The 16430-nt window shown below is 53.7% G+C and overlaps 1 protein-coding gene across 1 annotated transcript in view; it reads right to left on the bottom strand.

The window, feature by feature from the left end:
• Positions 1-16430, bottom strand: part of Jakmip1 (janus kinase and microtubule interacting protein 1) — a 116342-nt gene that overhangs the window by 99664 nt on the left and 248 nt on the right. The gene's annotated exons all lie outside the window — the stretch shown is intronic.

Genomic DNA, 16430 nt, shown 5'->3' on the forward strand with positions numbered 1-16430 from the left:
GCAAGGGGGATGTGCACACGCCCTGCCTTCTGTAGAGAAAGCAGGTCCTGCAAGAGAGAGGGGACGCTGAGGCAGACAGGGAGAGACCAGGACACCATAGGTGACACCCATTATGGCCCCCAGGGGCTCAGCCAGGGAGCTTGGGGGAGGGTGGGGAGGGGACCTTACAGGTGACGTGTACAGACTCCTCATTATGCTAGCCAAGCTTGAGTGTCCTCATAGCTCCACCACAGTTGAAAAGACAAGCCTGGGTGGTACCTGGGAGCCTAGGGGACCAGGGTGGTAAAGGAGGGGACATGGGAAGTGGGCTCTGACAGTAGTATAATGCAAGCATGCAAATAGAGGAGTGGCACTTGGGCGGGAGAGCAGAGGAGCATGCATTCATCCACCACTCCCCCAGCTGCCCATTCTGCAGCACCCCAGGCCTAGGCTAAGCACACAGCCTCACACCTGAGCCCCACACGGTCCTTGCCCTCACAGGGAAGAGAGACTGAAAGGTGAGAGTCACACGGTGTGATGGGGCTGCACCCATAGGGGGGTGCAGGGAGTCCCTGCATTGGCCTGGGAGGGGAGGACAAGGAAGGGTCCCAGGAGGGGGCTGGGCCACCTCTAGAATGAGGGGCACAGGTGTACAGACAGGATGAGCACCTCAGGGAGACAGTTCTGGTTCCATAGCACTTGGGTCGGCGCTACGAACCAGAAATGTGGGGCTCCAGAAGTCCTCTGTGGAGATCCTAGGCCCTGTGTTGGGGTTTATGAGGAGGGATGCTGGGGAGGGGGAGATCCTCTTTCTGAGGACAGTGACCTTTGGAGAAGACACCCAAGATAGAGTGCTTGCACAGCATCATTTCACAAGAGGGGACCGCAAGCTGGCCCTGCAAACCAGGCAGAGGGCCCTTGCCAGGACCAGAACTAGCCACACCCTGCCCTCACACTCAGCCTCCAGCACCAAAAGAAGTGGATCCTTGCTAGCCCCACCCTCAGTCCATGGTATTTTTTCCCCTCAAATGCACACTTTAATAAATATAAGGTATGCATGCAATCGGGTAAGCCGGTGGAGAAACTGACCAAGATCAACACTTTAGACTATCCAGGTATCCATCTAAACTTTCTATATTTTTCTTCTTGCAGAATATTTATTAAGGTTATTTTATTTTATTTCTTTATTTTATGTATTTGTTACAGAGTCTCACTATGCAGCAGTGATCCTCGTTTGCATCCTCCCCAGCTGGGATTCTTGGCATCTGCCACCACGCCTGTCCGGGGGCGGGACCAGTGGGGCATGTGATGCTGGGGATCGAACCCCAGTTCCTGTGCTTGCCTAAGCAGGCGCTTAGTTCTCTGGGCTATCTTGCAGCCCTATTAAGGTTATTTAATGTACAACTTTTCATATGTCATTTTGGAATTCCTTCACTATAAAAATAATTTTTTGCCTCGTGACAAACGGCAGCCACAGTCACTATTCTGGAGCTCCACGCTGGGTCAACTCCATTTCCTCCTCAGATATCAGTTTCCCTCTGTCCTGAGCTAGGATTTTATTTTTCCTGCAGTGTCTGCTGGACCTGGATGCATCAGTGACCCTGGGGACTTACTCCCCTTAGGATTCTGTGAAGTGAAGAAAGACTGAGCCGCGATCCCACAGATCTCAAAACTTCTGAGACGCTGGTATTTTGGCCATAGCAGCCCAAGGTGATCAGGGCAGCAGGCACCAGCACAGCGTCAGGTCTCAAGGGCACACCCGTGATGACAAGGAACTTCTGCGCTTTGTGCCGGTGGGTCCGGAGCCCTGTGAGCCTGGGTGACCCACAGCTGGGCCTCGGCTGCAGCAAGACAGCGTCGCATCCCAATTCAATGGCTTGTCCTGCAAAGGGCTGTCTGGAACTCTGGGGCCACCAAGGGGGTGGCACAGCAGGACCCCGACCCCCGCAGTGCATGGACTCTCACAGCCTGCTTGCAGACACCCTTAGCGCCCACCAGCTCAGCTCAGCCCGGGAGGCACTGGAGCCTCCAGCTTCCCATCCCTGCCTTAGAAACATGAGGACACCCAGGCTGGACAGACACAGAGAGGAGCACGGCACTGACAGGCAGAGGCCAACACAGGACATGCAGGCCCAGGACGGTCAGTGTTCGGGCACTAGGCAGCTCCTCCAGGATGCTCAGGGGGCTGAGCAAGGGCGCCTCACACTGTTATCTGGGAGGAATAATTTTAAACTAAGAAAAATGCCACATCAATTCAAAAGAGCTGCACCCTGGATGGCCCCACAGCAAGAGCTGGGGACAGGTGTGCACTTGGCACTGGGCGGGGACCTCCTGTCACCTGCAGTGACACGCACCTAAGCATTTCCAGCTACAGAAGTGCCATGTGAATGTCACCCCACAGACCACCAAGGCCACTGCCCCTCAGGTGCCACTGCCGTGTCCACTGCAGTGTTCCCACACTTTCCATCAGAAAGTGAAGCTCATCAGAGCAAAATGAACTTCAAACTAAAACAACAGTTAGAGACAAAGAACTGGTATCCTATAACTAGTAAGCACCATAGGCTTAAAAACATAAGGTAGCCTAATGACAAACCATCACTCCACTGTTCTGTACATTGGTTGTTACAGTCTGTGCCTACATGTCCCCCGAGAGCTTCCTGCAGTTACAGGTGGGGCCTTTCAGAAGTGGCTGGGTCTAGAGTGTGTGGGTGTGGTTTAAGGGCGTGGTGACTGAATTGGTCCACACATTGGTTTAGCATAATTCTGTGTGGAAAATAGGAAGGCTGCGCCTGGGTGTAGGCGGCACCACCCAAAAGGCTTGTAGTCTTCATGGGATAAAAGGGAAGGAAGCTTGCTGAGCTGCTGCTGGCTGCTGGCCTCCTGCTGCCTCCGGCCGCCTCCTGCTGTCCTGCCACGGACTGTTTCTCCCCTGCAATGCCCCTCTGCCATGAAGCCCGCCCTGGAGCCAGCCAAATACCACCTCGAAAAACTGTGAGCTGAAATAAAACCTTTCCTGCTTTTACTTATGGGTGTCCAGTATTTTGTCCCAGCAACAAGAAAAGTAACCAAGACATCAGTTAAAACTCTTCTTTTTTTAAAGTACCTACTTTGTGGGTGGGGAACTAGGGATGCGTTTTGTTTGGTGGGCTGACAGCATCGTGGAAGCTGCCTGCTTCCTTGCTGTCACCTCTGCCTATTACTGAGGGTCTGGCACCAAAGTCTCCAACTGCGAGAGCTGAGTCATTTCCTCTTTGCTTCATTTCTCTCAGGCTTTGCTTCCTCCAGGTTAGCTTTTCCATCTGTTTGTACCTTTAAATCTAAAGTGCAAGGGCTGGCCAAATAGCTCAGCGGATTAAAGTGCCTGCAAGAAGGCTCAGGTGCCCAGGGTTCGATCCCCAGGCCTGCTATGCTGGCCCCGCCCCCAAGAGGCAGTGAGATGGCAACTGAGGCTGGTTATGGTGGCGCACGCCACCATCCCAGCTCTTGGAGGCATATAAACAAGAGAATCACTACAAGTCCAATCTAATAGTGAGACCCTGAGCACCCTGTAGACCCTTCCCTAAAATTCAACAAAAAAAAAAAAAATCTAAGGTGCATTTCCTGCAAGCACTACTATGGCCTGAATGTTAGTGTCCCCTCATAACTTGTGTTTAAGCCAAGTCACCAAAGGGATGACATTAGAAGGCAGGTGACACATGGGAGTCTCCCCTGGTGAGTGCCATTAGTGTCCTTAGATAAGCTACCCTGCTGAGGGCAGAGGCACATGCCTGGAATCCCCTCAGCACTTTGCGAGAAGCACACACTCAAGTCCAGTCTGGGTGACGCATTAACTTAGTGAGACCCTCTCTCAAAATTTTAAAATAAACAAATAAAAAGGACAAGGTGTAGCTCAGTGTGAAGACTTGGGCTCAGTTCCCAGGAGTGGGGGCAAGAGAGACTCCACAGCCCCTGAGAGGCAGCTCACTCCTCCTGTCACATGAGGTCACAGTGAATAAACCTCCATCCATTAGAAACAGCTCCCAACAGACACTGTCCCTGCTCGTGGCTCTTGTGACAGCAGCCCAAACGGACCGAGGCAGCGCATAGTTGGACACGCACTTTATGTGCTCTGATGACAGCTTTTGATGGGGCTGTGCGACCCATTCCAATTTTATGTTACCAACACAGCTGGCCTTAAACCTGCCACCTCATTTCTCAGCTTCAGCGTCTCACATCACTTAGTTCCTTTATTCCTCTTTTGCACTGAGTGAGCAAAACACTGCTTGGCAGAGAAGTCAGGGCAAGGACTCCAAAGAGCTTTTTTCTTTTAATGTAGATAGCAAAATCCCCTCTCTGGCAACTTTAAGTTTTTTTAAATGGGTCGTTTTTCAAACCTATCATGTTTGGGTTTTTTTCTTTCCTCTCAAGTTCCAGTAAATGAGAGCAAATTGATCATCCACTTAATCACCAAAGGGCACCATCTCCAAAGATGTGCACTAAGCAACCTGGGTTGGAGAATCCAAAGCCTACAACTTGGCTTTCCCACAGGAGGTGGAACAGGCCACTGCTTGGTGGACCCCCTCTGTGTCAGTACTTCAGACCAAAGAGGAACGGGAAGGTCAGATTCACAAGACAGTCCGTGAGGTGGGGACTTCCTGACATTGGGACACTCCTGCTAGCACAGACCCCTGACATGGGCATTAGAAAGCTCTGACAAGGGGGTAGCGGTGCACACCCATAATCCCAGCACTCAGAAGGCTGAGGCAGGAGGACTGCTAAGAGTCCAAAGTCAGCCTGAGGCTACATAGTGAGGCCCCATCTCAAAAAATAAAAATGTAGGGGCAGGGGAGATGGCTCAGTGAATTAAGCACTTCCCTGGCAAGCACAAGGGCCTGAGTTCAATCGCACAAGGGCCTGAGTTCAATCCCCAGTTCTGCCAAAAAATAAATAAAAATAAAATAAAATAAAAATTTAAAAGGCTCTGATGAGCAGAGGGACTTCCTGCCCCTGAAGCAGTGGTCAGGCAAGAAGCCTCCAGCCTGCTCGGCCCACGTCCCTGCCTAAGCCTGGAGACACAGCTTCAAACCTCCTTGTCATGCACCTAAGTTTACCCACACAGCCTCCTCTATGCATAAACAAAAATGAGGGGAAACTACAACCAAGGGACCTAGGAACTGTGAACCCAGGGAAAGTGCTGGAGTTACAGGTGTGCACCACCACACATACCACGTTAGAACTGTGAGCACCATCCGTCTGAAGTGTCTTACACTTATCTTTAGCCCTCTCTATAGAAAAATGCAGGCTCTGTCACACACAGGCTGCATCAACGTGGCCCATCCTAGAGGACAGGCATGCTTCGGGGACAAACATATGACATCAGTAAAGCACCCATTTGCCCAATGGCTGAAACAGGTCAGGGAGCGCGAGGCCACCACACCCTTTTCAAAGAAGCCATCTGGCCAGGAAAGGAAGCTCTGCGAGCTGCAGCCTGCAAGGCTCCAAGCCTGGCTGCAGAAATCCAATTACCGCCGGCCTAGCGAGCAAGCTTGCCCCGCTGCCCAGCCCAGCCCGGCGGCCCTGCCAATTCCAGAGAGCTCTGTCTTCCAAAGCGCAATCTTGGGGCCAGTTGGGAGAAAAGGAAAATAAGGCCAACTTAATAAATATGGCCACCGTGAACTCGGAACACCTCGTGGGTCTAGAAGAACAGCCTTCTAACATTTTCTGCTGTCATAAACTAAGAGCACACTGCACTGTGAGGCTAAGACAGACTATCCACCAAAGGGAGGGAAACAGGCCCACAGAGGGCTCCTGAACATCCTGAGCTGACACACCTTTGGTCCTGGAGCTCAGGGGCTGACCGTCACCAGAGGGGCCTGCAACTCCCATGCAACACCATGGTCCTGCTAAAGCCCCTCCCACCACTGACATTACTGGACTCCGAGACTAAAAGCTGAGATCTGGGGGCCACCTACTGTGTGCTCCAGAGCAGCTGGGCAGGGCTCCCTCACAGGCACAGCAGGGCACGTGGTAGAAGGGATCATGCCCACATGCACAAAGTCAGACCAGTGGCAGCCCTGTACCATGCGTCCTTGCCCAGGGCTGCACCCGTCTGAATCCAGTCCTACGCTTTCATCAGTTCAATCTGCAGTTACAGACTACCCCAGCAGTCGCTGCTGAGGACCCAGAGGATAAAGTGACATCCAGGAAGGTGGCTTGGGAGAAGGGCTGTGCTCAGAAAGGGGTGCCACTCTCCAACACAAGAGGGGAGATGAGCTGGGACAGGCCAAGAGGACCTGAATGCCAGGCCAGCAGCATCACACTTTTTTAATAATGAATTTTATTGTATCTCTCTGAGGTTGACAACAGGATGGTAAGGGAGACACAGGAGCCAACAGTCAGGACAGTGAAGTCTATTAACACATCTATCCCCTCGCAGAGTCACTCTGTGCCCATGACCCTTGCTGCAAATAACAGGTCATTTAACAAAAACCATGACCCCGTGTCACTGGCGATGGTCCTTGTGCTGCACGTGTAACCTCTGGACTTGCTCACCACACACCCTTGCTGTAAGCAGTCAGTGCCCTTATGAGGCAGAGCTGGTCTGACGCCACCACTACCATTTCCGGGCAACCCCGGACTCATCACTGCATCCCCAGAAACAAGATGGTTCGGGTTCACGGGGCTGGCACGGAGGGGCTGCCTCTGTCCCCATGATCCACCTCGGGGCACACAGAATCAGGCTGTTGATGTTTGAATTTCCCAGGATGCTCTTCTCATGCGCTCACTTATTGGCCATCTGAACTTCCTTTGAAAAGAGTCTGTTCAGCCCATTTGCTAGTCTGGGGGAGGGGCGAGTTCTCTCTATATCCTGGGTAGTAGTCTCCTATCAGAACAGCGGCCAGCAGTCTCTTTCCCATCGTGTAGGCGGTCTCTGCACCCTGCTGCTTACTTCCCTCTGCAGAGGCTTTTTAATTGCATGCAGTCTCTGGCTGATTTTTGGCTTGCTTTCTTTCACTACCGGAGCTTCCGGCTCAGGAAGGCCTTGCCTATGCTTGTGGATTCTGGTGCCTCCCAGTGCGGCCCTGCAGCAGTGTCAACAGTCCCGTTTTTACACCTAGGTCTCTGCTCCGTTTTGATTCTGATGATACAGGCCTTTGAGTCAGTCTCCTATGTGTGGCCACCCAGCTTTGCCAGCACCTCTGTCACAGAGGCTATCTCCTCTCCCTCGGTCACAAGCCCAGCAGTGTGCAGGGCTGCTCCCAGGCCTTCGGCTCTGCGGCTCCGCGTGTCTGTGTTTGTGCCAGGACCGGGTTGTTTGGTTACGGTGGCTTTGTAGGATAACTCGACGTCCAGAATTGTGCTCAAGACTGCTTCAGCTATTTCGGGGCTCCTCTGGTTCCATGTGAATTTTCAGAAGGGGAGATTACCAGTAAGGAATGTTTTTGGTATTTTAATAGGGATTGCGTTAAATTTATAGATGGCTTTTGGCAACATGACCACTTTCACGATGTAAATTCTATCAGCCCAAGAAAAAAAACGATGTCTTTCCGCTTCCTAAAGTCCAGCTGTTTCCTCGGAGTTCTGCAGTTCTTCTCATGGATGTCTCTCACCTCCTCACTTAGGTTGATTCTTAGGGGGTTGGTTTTGTTTTGAAACCACCATGAATGGAATTGTCTTCTTGATTTGTTTCTTGGTAAGTTCGCTATTGATATGTAGGCGAGCAATTGATTTTTTTGTGACTCCCCCCACAACCAGGGATTGAACTCAGGCCCTTGCATTTGCCAGGGAAGCGCTTAATCCACTGAGCCATCTCCCCGGCCCCAAATAGAAAGAGTCGGGACGGGGGCACGAACCGGCGACCTCGCGCTCCGGAGCCCTAGGTCGCCGCCTTGTGACTTTTTTTTAACCTGCAACTTTGCTGAATTTATCAGACCTAAAAACCTTCTGGTAGAGGTTCTCGTTCTCCTGTGTGCAGAATCACATTGTCTACAAATGCGGCGAATCTGACTTCATTTCCTATTCACGCCCTTTTCCTTTCTTTCTCTTCCCCGACTGCTTTAGCTAAATTTCAAGCACCGCACTGAACAGAAGTGCTAAGTGTGGACGCCCGCCCTCACCCCTCTCCTGACTGTGAAGGAAACGTTTGCATGTCTCAACGTGCTGGTGGCTGCAGGCTTACAATCTTACCCCAGTTACACTGGCTATCATTAGAAACAAAAACCGAGCCAGGCCTGGGCACACACCTGTAATCCTACCACTCTGGAGGCCGAGGCAGGAGGATGGCTATGAATTCAAGGCCAACCTGGGCTACATAGTGAGTTCAAGGCCAACCTGAACTACACAGCAAGACCTTGTCTCAAAACACAAACAAACAATACCAATGAGAAAAGGCGAGAAGGAACCCTTCCCTATTAGTGATAGGAATGTGCACAAGCACAACCACTGTGCAGATCGGCATGGAGAGTTCCCAAACCCTAAAACTAGAAGTGCCATTCGGCCCCCTCGGCCCCTCCTGGTGCATTCTTGAAAGAGGTAACGACGTCCCACCATAGTGACACATGCGCAGCACGCCCCCAGCAGCACAGCGCGTAATAATTAGGATGTGGAAACTCCTGTTTCCTCATGAACAGACAAACGCGTAAAGAAAATGTGATATTTATACAAGATGGAGTATTATTTTGCCATATATAAGAATAAAATCATGTCATTTGCAGGAAAAATGGAAGGAACTTGAGACCATAATGCTAAATGAAGTAAGTCAGACACAGAAAGGTAAATAGCATATGGTTTCCCTTACATGAGAAGCCTCAGATATAAATAAATGACTAAAATAAAGGCGAGATGGCGGAAAACAAGAAGGCAGATTTGGGGCATGTGGTGAGGGTGGGGGTGGAGGAAGGGGGGTAAAAGGGGCCAAAATGATCGGGATATGTTATATGCGGAAACCAAGTCCCCAACTCCCCCAAATGCACACAAGCGCCTACTGTAACCACACACTGATAAGAAGTGGTTGTCTTGGTTGCTTTTCTCACTGTTGAGACGAAATCCCCAACACCCACAAGCTAAGGGAGGAAAGGTTTACACAGCTCATGGTTTACAGAGGTTCAGTCCCCGTTGGCTGGCTCCCAGGCATGGTGGCACAGCAGAGCCGGAGAAGGCAGGAAGCAGCAGAAGACAAGCGGGAACACAGTAAGCCTCGAGTGACACGCCTCTTCCTGTCCCTTGTGTCTAACCCAGGCTGCCCACTCAGGGTGGGTAGCACCTACGCCTCGCCCCAGTATCACACACTCCAGATCCAGCCTCCTCCAAAGAGGCCCACAGTGAGGCTTTGGGAACAGCTGAACACCACCGCAACAACTATCCTCCCAGGACTTGCATCAGTTTCTGTGAGCCCCACCCACCTTCCACCCTCCCAGGTGGGCAGCACACTGCGAGGCACCTGCAGACAGCTGCGCATGAGAATGAGGAGCCTGCAAGACCCATGACTGCCTCACCCAGGCAGCTCCCCTCCCGGAGCACACAAACCTGAGACCACAGGCTGAAGAGCTCCAGGGTGAAGGGGCTCATCCTCCTCCTGGCTCCAAGGGCTTGACCCACAGTCCCCTCCTGGGCTAGGAAACAGCAGATTTGGAGAGCAGAGGGTTAGTGAAAAACAAGAGGGCAGCCTGTGCCACGCCGAGAACCAGCGTCTGTCCATCTACCCATCCTGGGGCAGTGCCAGGCTGGAAAGGAGCAGCAGCCGCACCCACACTGGGTAGCGCCAGTTAGAGGCCTCTGGAGTCCTCAGTTCCAGGCACGCGGGAAGTGAGCCTGGGGTTCCCAGCACTTCAGCACTGGTGCGACTCATGGTGCAAAGGATGGGACAGACTGCAGCTGTCAGTGGGAGCACTCTGCAGGGCGGGCTGCACGCTGGCCATGCCAAGCAGTGGCCATGGCTGCCGGCTGGCATGATAACTCACAGCAGGGACCGGGCCATCCCTGAGGGGCAGTCCACGCCACTCCCCGTGTACACCCTTCAGGGATCCATGTGCCATCGCGCTCTGCTTAGACTGTGGATTGTGGGTCCCCCCAACGCAGAAAGCAAGTGGCTATAGTGGGTATATCTCATCTTCCTGGGGCCAAGGACACAAGGAGGTCTGCTAGGAACAAATGTGCTGTGTCACTGTTTGTCACCAGACTGGTTTCTAGAGAGGAAACCACAGCACAACACCCTGAACTCCCCTGCCCAAGGTCACATAGGTGACAGGAGGCAGAGCCCAGGTGCCCATCCCGGCCACCAGGCAGGGTGCCAGATCCCGGCCCCCGAGGGCCTCAGAGCCCGCAGCAGCAGTGCCCACAGGGACACCATGCAAGCCCTCCATGGAATTCTAAATGTTTTTAGTAGTCACATTTTACAAATTCAGCTGGAGCTCACCTACCTTCCCAGTTACTCAGGAGACCAAGGTGGGAGGACATTGCTTAGCTATCACGCGGGCAGGCTAGCAATACTTTCTCAATAAAACTTAGAAACCGCTGGGGATGCAGCCCCGTGGTGGAGAGCTTGCCTAGCTGGTGCAAATTCCTCAGTGCCATTCCAGGACCATAAAGATAAACAAAAAAGCAAACAGATAAATAAACAGAAACCAGGAAAATGAAAAATACATTTCATTTAGCTCAAAATATGCAAAATAGTAACCATTTCAACATGTGCCCAACCTCCAAATTATTTCTGAGACCTTCCATGTGTTCTCCCTCTCCTCAAGTCTCCAAACCCCAGGGCACATCTCTCACTCGGCCCTGGGCCACACAGCCACCCTGGCGATTCCCCTGCGCTACGCAGCCAGCACACGCTGCTTCCTTCGATACCACACCGACCCCAAGAGGCAGGGACATTCTCCAGATTGCATAAAAGGAAGTGGAGCCTGACAAAATGGGGCAGCACCATCTTGACAAAGCACGTCAGGACGTGAGGTCGCACTGAATACCACCCGGGACAAGGAGTATTTGCTGAGCAGCTACTTGGTGCCCATGCACAGAGCAAGGGGAAGACCCGAGGGCAGGCTCCTGGCCTCCTGCGTCTCCCTCTAGCTTGGGGGCAGGGGAAAATGGTGACCAACACAGTCACTTCAGACCAGAACAAAGCAGAAGCCACATGGCAGGAGCAGGGCACAGCAGCGCAAAGGTCCCCACAGAAGGGAACTGAAGGAGGGCTGGGAAAAGCAGGGAGGAGCACCTCAGCCAGCAGACAGCAAGCTCACATGCTCTAAGCAGGAGTCTGGCCTACTCCAGGAAGTGACAGTAAGGTGGCCCAGGCGCCCCGCCACACGCCAGCTGCCTCTCTCAGCCACTGCCTGGCCCCAACCTCCACTTGGGCCCCAGGGCCCCCTCACACCTCTGCTGGGAAAACAAGAAGCCCACAGACCAATGTCCAGGTTTCAGGAACAAGTAGGGCAGCACTTGGGATGGAGGGTACACTCCCAGCTGTCTGACGGGGAGCAGAGCTGATAGCTCAGTGAGCCAGGGGACAGAGAAAACGTTAGCACTATACACTGGTGGTGAACTCAACCAATAAATGCAGGTGATGGACTAGTACTCAGCCATTAAAAAGGAATGGAGGGCCGGTGATATAGCTCAGTGGCACAGTGCTTGCCTGAAAAGCACAGGGTCCTGAGTTCAATTCCCAGTACCAAAAAAAAAGGAATGGAGTACAACAACCAATACCAGATAGGTGAACCTGCAAAACATCACAGGAGATGATGAGCCCAGGTGCAAAAAGCCATACAGCATATGGTCCCACTTATGTTAAACGTCCCCAGGTATGTTCAGAGGGACTGAATGCAGATTGGGGCTGCCAGGACTGGGACGGGGCAATGGGTTCAAATACAGATGGATACAGCTTTCTCCCTAGGTAAAGACTGCACAACATTATACCTCTACTAAATGCCAGGGAATTGTAGGCTTTAAAGTGGTTAATTTGGTGCTATATGAATCTCACCACAGGTTTTTATAAAAGGGAAAGAAATGGGGGGAAAGGAAAGAGCTGCTTCCACAGAAGACGTGCGTTGCAATTATATTAGACAAAAGCTGGCGTGGGAACAAGCAGATAGGCGCATGCAGCGGCCTCACGGCACAGCTGACCCGGGAGCACAGCGACATCACAGCCCAGGGACCGACAGTGGGGAGGCACGGCCCTGCCCACTGCTCACTCTGAGGATGCACCTGGGAAGCAGGGCACCCCTGGCACGCGTCCCTCCCCGACACTCACCGAGCAACGGACTGGGGCCTGTCCCATGGTCCAGGCTCAACACAGTCCCAGGGAGCAGCTTGCAAGCCAGCGGGCCGAGCCAGCGCATCCCCTATCTGCCACGCATGAGAGCAACGCTGCCACACAGGGCGGCCCTGCAGGCACACACAGAACTCTGCTGATTCCCTAAGTGTCCTCTGAGCCAAGTCTAGGCCGTGGGGACAGGAGAGCGGGAGGGCTGTCCCCCACAGTCTCTGGATCCCCGAGGTTGGGTCAGGAGCTCTGGACCTGTGCCAAGCCCTGAGGATGCCTCCAGGTCCTAGAAAGGACAGAGGGGACTTCTTGGACCACAGAGCCAACTGAGGCGCTGCCCAAGGGACTTCACCTGGGAGCCACTGCCCACTGCCCACTGCTGGACGCGGCCCTGCTCTGTGCCCTCTTCCCATCCCCACAGCCGCATGACTTGCAGTGGAGCTGCCCCCATCCCCAAAGTGAGGAACAGTCACAGAGGGCTCTGGGGGTGCAGACACCGTGACCTTGAAAAGGGCCAGCAGAGTAGCCATTATTAAGTATATGCATTGAACATAAAGTAGCTTAAGACTGGATCCTGTACTTGGGATTGAGAAATTGCCAGTATATTTTTTAAATAGATAGCATACATGTCACCAGGTAAAACTCAATGAGAAGACAGTAAGAAATAGAAATCTCCTGAGGTTAAGGGGGTGCTTCCTAGATTCAAATCCCTGCCCTGACAGCAGAGGTGTCCTAGCTGTATGACACCTCTGTGCTTCTCTGCTAAAAGTGAAAGACAAGTGTACCTTTCTCAAAGACAGAACCAGCTCATTAGGATCCAAGACAGCACGGGCAGAAGGACCACAGCCCACGAATCACCTACAGCAAAGGGCTGGGAAGGAACTGCATCCAGCTCTTCAGGGTCTGTCCTGGCGGCTTGACTCTGCTGAAAGAGTGCTGGAGTGACCACAGCCATCACTATTGAGGGGGTGTGGCTGTTCCAATAAAACTTTATTTATAAAAAAACAAAGAATGAAACATACAGCTTGTCAGCCCCCTGCCTGGGTACTATCACTTGGTTAAGTACTTTGCAAACTGTTGTAACTATGAAGAACAACACAACTGTTTGTAAAAGCAAATGCTAACACCCAAGACAAGAGCAGCACCCTGTCTACTCTGAGCTCCCCTTACGTGCCTGTCTCCTACACACCCGTGTACACCCACATCCCGTGCTGTACACTGCCCTCTCTGAGGTCATCCAGGATACAGCGGGCCCTCTACCAGCCAGGTGGGGACCCTTTCCCGGGCTCTGATCCCAGCAGCACCAGGACCACCTCAGCTGCAGCTGCTGGGCTCAGCATGCTTGCGGGACAACCCCTGCTTGGACCTCTCTCCCCTTGGGCTGCCCCCTCCTCAGGTGCCCACATGTTCCTTACCTAAGGGAGGCACACAGCTAAAATGGGAGAACGCAGCAGGAGTGGGCGGTGAAGCCACCGCAGCTATTCTCCTTATATAACCTTCACTCCCACCCTCCAAAAGACAGCTGAGCAGAGAGGCTGAGCTCTTGCCCAAGGCCCCAGAGCCAGTGAGGTCTGGGCTAGGTGGCAGCTCAGTCCTTTGGACCAGGGTGGCGCTGCCCCCTCTGGTCACTAGCTCCATTGGTAGCCAGAGAAAGACAAACAAGGGCCCTTAGCGTGGGCATCTGTTCTGTGACAATGCCGCAGCTCACACGCACTTCCTCCTCTTCAGAACCATGTTTTAAGTCCTGCCTGTGCCCATGGACTACACTGAACCCATCTGTACAGGAAGTGAAGGCTCAGAGAGGTCAAGCCTCTTACCCAAGACAGCACAGCAATAAAGAATAAAACACAGGTGAACTCAACTTCAGAAACCCTGCAGGTTTGTCCTACCCCAATGCAAAAGGACACCTGGGGCCAATGAAGTCACTCCCAATCTCTCCCAGGGAGAACTCCGCTTGGTTGAAAAGTCCAGGTGGAAGGCAGAGTTGAAAAGGGATTCCCAAGCCCACAGAAAGACAATGAAACAACCACTGGCCATGGCTGTCGGCTTACACCTTAGGGACTGTCCCTCCTATCCCTCCTCCCCACCTCAAGCCCACATACCAGTAGGGCAGCTCCGCCTACACCCTCCCCAAGAAGCCTCCCTGCTCCAGGTGGGGCAGCCTGGAGGCTCCGCCCACAACTCTGTATGTGACCCTCTTACAGGGCAAGTCGCATCCTGTGGCTTGACCCCGACCAGGAAGGTGGAGCCCATGCCACAGAGACCTCATGCCCTGACAGCCCCATGTCCTCAGTCCGCAGCAGGCAAGCTTGGCCTAAGGAAAAACGCCACCGATGCCTATGGACACAGGCTGTGCAGATGAGAGAACAGGCAATCTGGTGGTCAGTAACAAGCATGCTGAGTCCTACAGTACAAATGGGCATTCTCCAGGTAGACCAAGGTAAAGGAGATGTTTTTGGAGGAAAAAAAAAAAAAAACAGCACATTGGGGTGGCCAGATAGCTCAGTGAACTAAAGCACCTGCTTAGGAAGGTGGAAGGACTGGGGTTCAATCCCAGGCCTGCCGTGCTGGCGCTGCCCCTAGGGCACACTGGGACAGTGATTGAGACTGGGTGTGGTGGCATGAGACTGTAATCTCAGTACTTGGGAGGTTGAAAAACGGGAGGATCACTATGAGTCCGATCTACGTAGTGAGACTCTGTAGACCCCATACTAAACACATTTTTTTTTTAAAAAAAAAGCACATGGAAAAACCCGTGTGAAGACAGGACTAGAAAACACAGGTGGCACAGTGGCAGACACAGGGTCCAGAGGAGGTGACAGGTGGCCCAGGGAAGCCTCGATGGGAGGAACTTGAGAGATCAGGACCAGCCAGAGCCACGGATGGTTTGAAAAGGAGGAAAACAACAACTGTGTCACTGAGAAGACTCAGAGCTACGCAAACTCACTCAAGCCTGGGACAGAGATGCCATGCACTGCAGAGCTGGTGGTACGAGTTTCCAAACAATGCTTTCAACACCCCACCCTACCCCCCCCACCGCCCTTGCTTCCACAGTGTGACGCGGCCAGAGTTTTCTCTACCTACCAAGGTCTCCTAGACAGTTGACATGCCCTGCTAGAAGAAGAACCTTTCCTGGAGGCGTGGTCCTCACCATTGCAAACCCACCCCTCCCCTAGGCACCACCTCACCCCAGGTCTGGTGGCTGGAGATCAGCAGCTGCTCCACAGCCTCCCCCCACAAGGGCGGGTCACCTGCATGAGAAGATGACATTCACCGAGCGCGTGGTGCCCTGAGTGGATGGCAGGACTGAGGCTGCTTGTCTTCCCCCACCTCCCCTCTGGCCTGGGAGGCAGCAGACATTTGATGGGGAGAAGCAGAGAGACCTGCTTGCCATATGGGGAAACTCAGACGGGACCAAGGGCTCCTCTGACCTTGGTGGGGCAGGAGCCCAAGGCAGGGTGTTCCCAGACAGGGAACAGCAAGACCAAAGGCCAAGGTCAGTGTAGCAGGAGTGGCGCAAAAGGGGCGGCGGCAGAGGAGGCTGGAGGCTCCAGTGTCACTCGAGCTTAGAGGGCCGGGCAGAGACTGGCGGTGAGCCGAGGGCAGGGAGCCTAGGACAGCCAGGCTTCAGGAGAGAAGATTACTAAGGTGTGTTCTCGAGAAGGAGGCTTTTAAGGCCAAAACCTCCAGCCCGGCAAACGGCCTCTATGGAAACCGAGGCCCATCCTCGGCAGCCCGATCCACAAGGGGAAGAATGGGGCATGGGGCCGGTGATCGAGAACGCAGGATGCCCGCAAAGGGCCCGCACCACAGGGCCGATTCGCCCAGGGGCGCCGGCCGGCGGCAGGGTGGGCTCCTGCCTTTCTTCCAACTCGCCAGCCTCCTCCCCTGTGCCCACGTGAGCCGAGCGGCGCTAGGCTGTGCACGGCGGGACCGCGGCTGCGTGGGGTGTGCGTGGGGCGGAGTGGGGTGCGGCCAGGGCGGACGCCCCCTCCCAGCCCCCAGCCGCGGTGGAGTGGCCCAGGGCTCCGGTTCCATCTTCTATGCCACCTCGGCAAAGGTCCAGGGAAAAACGGGGAAGCGGCCGGCCACGCCCCCCGCACCGCTCCTGTAGGCGACGGGTGGGTCCCTGGTCCGCAACCCGGTTGGAGGCAGAATGGGGAAAGGAGTGCAAACCGGGTGGCGTGAGGGGCAAGGGGGCAGGACGCAGAGGGGC

The sequence above is a fragment of the Octodon degus genome, unplaced genomic scaffold, assembly GCF_000260255.1.
Source record: "Octodon degus isolate 3935 unplaced genomic scaffold, OctDeg1.0 scaffold00006, whole genome shotgun sequence".
Classification (NCBI taxonomy): domain Eukaryota; kingdom Metazoa; phylum Chordata; class Mammalia; order Rodentia; family Octodontidae; genus Octodon; species Octodon degus.